A 9,506-nucleotide genomic window follows, 5' to 3' on the forward strand; every position below is an offset into this window, starting at 1 on the left:
CCATCCCTATTAATCTTCATAATCAATCGCATTCATCAGATACAACATTCAAGTTATTATCAATGCGTTTAGCATGTTTAGAGAGATTTATACAGACATGCTCTGATGCCAATATTTGGCCATAAGTCAGCAGCAAATGTCAGTATTAATTACCAAACTGGAATTACAAAATTTCTCAATACATGTATACCCTATTTATAGTTATAAGCATTGTTATGATTCTGTAGGGGTGACATGTAGACTAATGCTTAGTCTCTGAAAAACTAGAATTTTGATAGAAACAAAGAACTCCATTAAAATTGAAAGGGCGCTCCAGTGGGATGAGAGATTCAGAACCTCTGGAAAATCTAGACTTGCTTCAATGGCTATAGCATTATAGTTAGGGCTGGGTGCAAGGGAAAATAATATGGGTGAGTGAGTGAGTGAGTGAGTGAATGAGTATGGTTTAACACTGCTTTTATAAAAGCAATATTCCAGCAATATCATGGCGGGGGACAACAGAAATGGGCTTCACATGTTGTACCCATGTCGGGAATCGAACCCGGGTCTTCGGCATGATGAGCGAACAATTTAACCACTAGGCTACCCGACTGCCCCAGGGACAGTGAGACAGACTAGGGTGACATATGTATTTCACTGATAACAGAACTACTCAACAGGATTGAAAGGACTTTGGTGAATAGTTTTAGACTATATAATTGACTGCTGCGTTAACAAACTTTAAAACAAATCCCATTTTTCTTTAAAATGATGTATTTTTTACAGTTTGAATGTCAAAAAACATTGTTCATGTTGTTTGATGCCAAGATAAATTCTTGGTTTATAAAGAAATATCGGTATCCATCAATATTTGTTTGAGTTTTTTGTCCAATAACATAACATTGATAAACATGCATGCTGCTCATTAGTAAAGGTGATACTGAAAATCCTATCATCATCATCACTCTTAAAATAATCTAGCTACCTGTTTGGCTAGTCTGGCATGTCCTTGTCAACACCATACAAGTTGTCTGACCGGTCTGTATGGACAAATGATGTCATAATATTTAACGTGAACTAACATGCCATGTCACAATTATCCATCCCAGTTCGCACGTTAGAACAGGAAGCATGTGAATGTGAAACAGAGGATCTCGGTCAGATAAGCTGAGTCTATTATTATCACTGACGAAGCCATGCCAAAATATGAAGCGTACCACATATATTTAGATATGAAATGGCTCCCTGTGAAAGAGAAGCGTGTGGTGTCAGAAAACTAAGGGCCAAAGAGCCCGTGTTAAGAAATACAAGAGGTTGTAGGACCCTGGATACCACAATAGTCATATGGATCTCATGGGTCAATGACCCAAGAAAAGCTTAAGCACAAAGCGAGTTTGTGAACTCTAATCTGTTATAGGACTATGCTTCAGTTCGTCATGAATCTAGCATTTCTTCTAGTTTCCAGTGTATGTAGTCTGGTAGTGGTCAAGTATGCATCGAATAGTAAAGTCATTACTACTGCTAGATGTAACGGTTGTACTGATAAAGTTTTTATACTTTTAGTGGAGGGTGAAAGTGATTAGCTAAATAATAATACCTGATAATCGTATTATATATAGGATTTTCTATAATTTCTGTCATTCATATTCATCAATGAGATCGGACATAACCATAACCTGTTTCATAACAGTCCTATATACTGTTTTTCACGATTCAGCTGTTAGGAATAATGTCAACCGGATGAAACTTGGTTAACGTATAACGATTAACTAGGCTATCCCAAAGCCCTATATCAGCTGTTCTGAATGTTGACAATGATCATCAATACACTTCGGGTTCACGTCTTTTTGCAAGTTACACTATTACAACCTGTGAGAAACAAATTTCCCCAAGTGATTTAGAGAAGCCATTCAGTCACGTAGGCAAACGATGAGTTCTATTTCACATGCACTAGACTAGGTCACCAGAAATAGGCGATGGTAAAAATGGAGATCAATTGCAATGAAACGAATTTAACACTGCATACATACCTTCTTGATTGCAACGTTGTGACTGATCGATGGTGGTAGTCAAAATCGGTGTGGTCTATATACATCTATGACGCATGTCTGATGAAAACTTTAACCGAGTTGCTCTTACCAGAGCACCTGCTAAATGACCCTGTGACGTCACATGACAAGATTTTGTTGACAAGGGACCATTCATTGTATATTCGTGGACACGGATTATTATTTTCAGCCGTGTGATTTTACATGCTCAAATGGGTACAGACGTGTCGGACTGCTAGCGTGGTTATGTTTGCACTTTTCACTGTACTTTGTAAATATTTGGGATAACACTTTCTTAATAAAGTACAAATTCTAGTACTCCTTTTTTTGGGGGGGGGCGTCACATCCGGGATTCAGCTAACTGCATGCATGGTAGTCTAGATCACGTACGTTGTCTACCCCTCTGACAAGTGTAAATTGGCACGGCTCCCATGGCCGAAAGCTACCAAAAAAGGACTAGAATCTGTTCCTTACTAAGAAAGTGTTATCTCAAAAATTGCATTTGTTACATATTTGACCACTTTCTAAATGGCATCGTGTATTCATAGCTTTCGGCCATGGGAGAATCATGGGAGCCGTGTCATTTTACACTTGTCAGAGGTACATCGGTTGTTTGGATTCTACAGCTTTCAGTGGTATAAGGAGTGATATTTAGGAGATAAACATACGCGCTCGGTTCCAAATTCAATTTAGCGCGGTTAAATCTACAGGTAACCTAGCTCTACATTGAAATCACAGTATATGTTTATCTCCTAAATATATATGCAGACAAGTTAGTGCGTTATTTCGGTGATATTTACGGTATCACTGTTGGTGGCCTGTCGCGGGAGTGAATACCCTTTTATAGCTTCAGTGCGTTAGCCGGGAACCTTGCGAAATGTTGACAAAGCCAATTGCAAAGTAATGTTTTTTTAAGTAAGGGTTATTGAAAGATAACCAATGTGCAACTGTATGTAAAAGCTGCATGGTGTTTATTTCACTATTAACATATTCCGATACCTTAATTGTGTGTAATTGTGTAACGCTGGGATTGTAAATGAATGGCTTATTCAGAAATATGCCCCAAATAAATAGTTTGTTGTGAAATAAAATGAATATTGTGTTTTGTTCATAATACCCAAAATTCAAAATCTTTGAGTTAAAGAGGCACTGATCTAAAGCAATTCCCCGGGACTGGTTGTTGCATTTGTTATTGTTTTTTCCCCGTGAGTACCCGAAAGTTAACAAACTGCATGTTTGATAGTGCTCAGTAAATAAATAGTTTGCTGGATACAGATAAATTGTTCCTTAACCCCCACCACACCACCCCTACAAAGCAAGTATGTGTGTATGTGTGTGACGTCAGTTGATACAACAGTTAATGAATGAAATAGTTTGTAAAACCACATAACAGTTAATACAGGCTGTGTAGACTGTAAACAATAGGGCGTTACAACATTCACCTAATTCCAGATAGTGTTGCTATATTTATCCAGAGACCATAAAATAGAATCTATTTTATGGTCTCTGATTCATCATACAACCCAACGGAGACCATATCGGTATATGGTCTCTGAACCCAAACAGACCGCCTCCGTGGCCTAGTGGTAGAGCGTCCACCCGGAGAGCGGAAGGTCCGGGGTTCGATCCCCGGCCGCGTCATACCAAAAGACGTTAAAAGATGGTACTTGTTGTTACCCTGTCTAGCGCTCGGCATTAAGGGGCTAAAACAAGGACTGGTCGGCTCGGAGTCAGTATACTGTGTCTGAGTGGGGTATTCATGTTAAACTGCGGCATGGTATCTCAGTGAGCTAGCACTATAAATCGGCATCAGTCAGGACTAGTACAAGCAGCCACACAAACACACGTACATGCACGTCGCTATATAAGTGCAATACTCTTGGACGTGACGTAAACCCCATTTCACCTCACCTGAACCCAAACATATATTTCCCAGTTCGTCAGGTCCATGACAGTGCACCCGTTCGCTTTCAAAACCCGTCTTCAGCTCAGTTTACTGTTCTATGCCTTATTAAGAATGTCCGTGTTGTTTTACATGCATTAAATAGTGAAGGTACAGTGGCGGCTTTGTCAAACAAATGGAACACCTGTTGACCTGTCTAGATGTGTGTTTCTGGGGTACACGTCTCTTGTTATCTCTCCTTTTCCTGGCAGCCATGTTGTCTGACCTGAGGTTGCATTTTATTCGTACTGTCCCAAGTTACCCTTGATTAACACTTCCTAACTAACAGTGACTGTCAGGTTGAATCTATAGCCAACCCTGGCTGCAAGAAATATGATAACCGTGGTTGACTCCGTTCGCCCAAATTCTGATAATCTAACGTTCGTTGTGGCATACACACAGGCTGTGGAAGAAAAACGACGACTCAACAGCGGGCCAGGTATGAACACACAATGCCATTTAGAAAGTGGTAAAATGCTCCAAATGTTATATTTGGGATAACTTTCTTTGTAAAGCACAGATTCTCGTACAGATATTCCTGTGTTAACAGCCACCAACCGTTTAGGGGTCAGTCACACTCGGCGTATCTGTGCACAGAGGAGACTGTACAGTCATGGGTACAAACTGGGTACTTTGTACCGTAAATCCCAGTGAACAAGTTTTAAGGGGTGTTGTTTTACCAATAATATTATTCGAGACGTACAATTGATCACAAGCATGTATAAATAATGTTTTTAAGACGTTCAAATTATGACAATCAATAATGTAGTTCGTGATGCACAATTAATGACAATCAAATCAATCATGTAATTCGAGACGTACAGTTGATAACAATCATATCAATAATTAATTACACACACACACACACACACACACACACACACACACACACACACACACACACACACACTTGTAATTCAAGATCTACAATTGATTACAAGTGTATAAAAAGTTGAATTGTACTGGCACTTAGGCCTGCACGCAAAGAATACATCTACATGTGTTTTCTTAAGATACTACTTTCATTGAAACCAAGCCACAGAACACTTTTTACAGACTGTTGCAGGAATGAGGGATGACGAAATAGACAATAAAGCTAACAACTGCTCTTCCCATGCATTCTCAGTGACATAAAAACAAACTCGGTATACTTTCTTCTGCTCCTCAGTTTACATTCGACCCGTTAAGATATTTTACACACAAGTCGTTGTTTTATAAAAGCTATGCAGCTAACTAAATAATGGACTTGTCACTATATAAAGGTGGTGTGTAACATACACGGGGCGTAGTCTTTCATCTCAAGGAGCACAGCCCCATCTCGCCGCGAATGTAGGCGTTTCAGCGTAATTCGTCAACGTCTGAAGCAACTGAAATATAATACGTGTAGTTAGATGTCTATCAAAAACTGATATTTACTTAATGAGATTGGCCGTGTGTTGCACGAACTGATCGCCCCGGCTTCGCAATGTGCATAAATATAGGTTGCTGTTATAGTGGGTTCAGAAACAGCTGGAACAGCTTCGACATGAAACCTCAATGTTTAGACTAACTGGATCTTCACGGGTTTGCTTGCCGTATGAAACCTCAATGTTTAGTCTAACCAGATCTTCATTGGTTTGCTTGCCTTATGAAACCTCAATGTTTAGTCTAACTCAGATCTTCACGGGTTTGCTTGCCGTATGAAACCTCAATGTTTAGTCTAACCGGATCTTCACGGGTTTGCTTGCCGTATGAAACCTCAATGTTTAGTCTAACCGGATCTTCACGGGTTTGCTTGCCGTATGAAACCTCAATGTTTAGTCTAACCGGATCTTCACGGGTTTGCTTGCCGTATGAAACCTCAATGTTTAGTCTAACCAGATCTTCATTGGTTTGCTTGCCGTATGAAACCTCAATGTTTAGTCTAACTCAGATCTTCACGGGTTTGCTTGCCGTATGAAACCTCAATGTTTAGTCTAACCAGATCTTCATTGGTTTGCTTGCCGTATGAAACCTCAATGTTTAGTCTAACTCAGATCTTCATTGGTTTGCTTGCCGTATGAAACCTCAGTGTTTAGTCTAACCAGATCTTCACCAGTTTGCTTGCCGTATGAAACCTCAATGTTTAGTCTAACCGGATCTTCACGGGTTTGCTTGCCGTATGAAACCTCAATGTTTAGTCTAACCGGATCTTCACGGGTTTGCTTGCCGTATGAAACCTCAATGTTTAGTCTAACCAGATCTTCATTGGTTTGCTTGCCGTATGAAACCTCAGTGTTTAGTCTAACCAGATCTTCACGGGTTTGCTTGCCGTATGAAACCTCAATGTTTAGTCTAACCAGATCTTCACGGGTTTGCTTGCCGTATGAAACCTCAATGTTTAGTCTAACTCAGATCTTCACGGGTTTGCTTGCCGTATGAAACCTCAATGTTTACTCTAACCAGATCTTCATTGGTTTGCTTGCCGTATGAAACCTCAATGTTTAGTCTAACCAGATCTTCATTGGTTTGCTTGCCGTATGAAACCTCAATGTTTAGTCTAACCAGATCTTCACGGGTTTGCTTGCCGTATGAAACCTCAATGTTTAGTCTAACCGGATCTTCACGGGTTTGCTTGCCGTATGAAACCTCAATGTTTAGTCTAACCAGATCTTCATTGGTTTGCTTGCCGTATGAAACCTCAATGTTTAGTCTAACTCAGATCTTCATTGGTTTGCTTGCCGTATGAAACCTCAGTGTTTAGTCTAACCAGATCTTCACCAGTTTGCTTGCCGTATGAAACCTCAATGTTTAGTCTAACCGGATCTTCACGGGTTTGCTTGCCGTATGAAACCTCAATGTTTAGTCTAACCGGATCTTCACGGGTTTGCTTGCCGTATGAAACCTCAATGTTTAGTCTAACCAGATCTTCATTGGTTTGCTTGCCGTATGAAACCTCAGTGTTTAGTCTAACCAGATCTTCACGGGTTTGCTTGCCGTATGAAACCTCAATGTTTAGTCTAACCAGATCTTCATTGGTTTGCTTGCCGTATGAAACCTCAATGTTTAGTCTAACTCAGATCTTCACGGGTTTGCTTGCCGTATGAAACCTCAATGTTTAGTCTAACCAGATCTTCATTGGTTTGCTTGCCGTATGAAACCTCAATGTTTAGTCTAACTCAGATCTTCACGGGTTTGCTTGCCGTATGAAACCTCAATGTTTAGTCTAACCAGATCTTCACGGGTTTGCTTGCCGTATGAAACCTCAATGTTTACTCTAACCAGATCTTCATTGGTTTGCTTGCCGTATGAAACCTCAATGTTTAGTCTAACCAGATCTTCATTGGTTTGCTTGCCGTATGAAACCTCAGTGTTTAGTCTAACCAGATCTTCACCAGTTTGCTTGCCGTATGAAACCTCAATGTTTAGTCTAACCAGATCTTCGTTGGTTTGCTTGCCGTATGAAACCTCAATGTTTAGTCTAACTCAGATCTTCACGGGTTTGCTTGCCGTATGAAACCTCAATGTTTAGTCTAACCGGATCTTCACGGGTTTGCTTGCCGTATGAAACCTCAATGTTTAGTCTAACCAGATCTTCATTGGTTTGCTTGCCGTATGAAACCTCAATGTTAAGTCTAACTCAGATCTTCATTGGTTTGCTTGCCATATGAAACCTCAATGTTTAGTCTAACCAGATCTTCACGGGTTTGCTTGCCGTATGAAACCTCAATGTTTAGTCTAACCGGATCTTCACGGGTTTGCTTGCCGTATGAAACCTCAATGTTTAGTCTAACCAGATCTTCATTGGTTTGCTTGCCGTATGAAACCTCACTGTTTAGTCTAACTCAGATCTTCATTGGTTTGCTTGCCGTATGAAACCTAAGTGTTTAGTCTAACCAGATCTTCACGGGTTTGCTTGCCGTATGAAACCTCAATGTTTAGTCTAACTCAGATCTTCATTGGTTTGCTTGCCGTATGAAACCTCAATGTTTAGTCTAACTCAGATCTTCATTGGTTTGCTTGCCGTATGAAACCTCAATGTTTAGTCTAACTCAGATCTTCACGGGTTTGCTTGCCGTATGAAACCTCAATGTTTAGTCTAACCGGATCTTCACGGGTTTGCTTGCCGTATGAAACCTCAATGTTTAGTCTAACCAGATCTTCATTGGTTTGCTTGCCGTATGAAACCTCAATGTTTAGTCTAACTCAGATCTTCATTGGTTTGCTTGCCGTATGAAACCTCAGTGTTTAGTCTAACCAGATCTTCACGGGTTTGCTTGCCGTATGAAACCTCAATGTTTAGTCTAACCAGATCTTCACGGGTTTGCTTGCCGTATGAAACCTCAATGTTTAGTCTAACCGGATCTTCACGGGTTTGCTTGCCGTATGAAACCTCAGTGTTTAGTCTAACCGGATCTTCACGGGTTTGCTTGGCGTAAAAGGTGACTAACGGGATCGGGTAGTCAGGCTCGCTAAATTGGATGATGCATGTCGTATCCCAATTGGGTCGATGCTCATGATGTCAATCACTGTATTGTCTGGTCCAGACTCGATTATTTACAGACCGCCGTCATATGGCTGGAATATTGCTGAGTGCGGCTTTAAACAAACAAACAAACAAACAAACAAACAAACAATCATGATAGCAGACCAAACCCTCGTATGTGGGGACATGCAGGGAGAGAGTGCCTATACGTACCGGTTCATCCCAAGCGGAATGCAGCTCGACCTAGATTCATCATGAATAGAGGCTACGCACATGTGCTCATTTACTGTGGAAAGACGTACATTGTTATCAAATTCAGTGTAGGAAGCCTTTGAGGGTAATCACATACCAGTTAAAAACACGATTTAAGACGTAAAAAAGGAAAATGAATTAAACAAATATTGTTTATTTTGTTTTAAACATGCCTGTGTTGATTGAATATTTTGGGGAAGTTATTTTTTTGTAAATATAACTTGACGAACAAATAGTTTGCCGCCGTGTTAATTGATGCATCGCATCGAACGTTTTCTTGTTATACAATCTCATTAAAATAAGATCTTAGTTCTCGCTATCGCTAAACAAAGCGGCAGCGAAATCTTAGATAAGATTTTAATTAGATTGCTTGTTATACCAATTAACATTGTGTAAGCTGCAGCCACGTTGGACTCAGGTTAAAAAACAGCACACGCAAGCACGCACGCACGCACACACACACACACTTAGCGCAAAATATGATACGGTCCTAAGACCAATCTCATCACCAAAAAATGGCCAGCCAGGCCCGATTATTTACAGACCGCAGCCATATACATGTAGCTTGAATGCTGCTGGGTGCGGCGTTAAACAACAAACAAACAAATCATTAGGCATATATCAATGTGCACAGAAGTTAAACGAACGTGTGAATGCTTTTTTGTACACTTTCTTTTCATAAAAAAAGTATTGTACGTATAAATAGGGTAAATGCATCAGTGCATGGAAATGACAATAAATAAGAAGGTAGCACAGATTTTCGTAGTAATATGATTTTATCTTAAGATGATATATCCACGTTAGGAACGTTCATGCACCCTTTTGAAAAGCGTGTATCCTA

At 40.2% G+C, this 9,506-nt stretch overlaps 1 protein-coding gene across 1 annotated transcript in view; it reads right to left on the reverse strand.

Moving 5' to 3' along the window:
• LOC124142121 (NADPH--cytochrome P450 reductase-like) overlaps window positions 1–2,163 on the reverse strand; it is a 43,595-nt gene extending 41,432 nt beyond the window's left edge. The window contains exon 1 of the mRNA XM_046510406.2: window positions 2,010–2,163. The gene's annotated coding sequence lies outside the window, so the exon portion shown is untranslated. The remainder of the gene's footprint in view (window positions 1–2,009) is intronic.
• Between the last annotated feature and the right edge of the window lie 7,343 nt (window positions 2,164–9,506).

Source organism: Haliotis rufescens, unplaced genomic scaffold, assembly GCF_023055435.1.
Source record: "Haliotis rufescens isolate VD_foot unplaced genomic scaffold, xgHalRufe1.0.p SCAF_15, whole genome shotgun sequence".
Taxonomy (NCBI): Eukaryota; Metazoa; Mollusca; class Gastropoda; order Lepetellida; family Haliotidae; genus Haliotis; species Haliotis rufescens.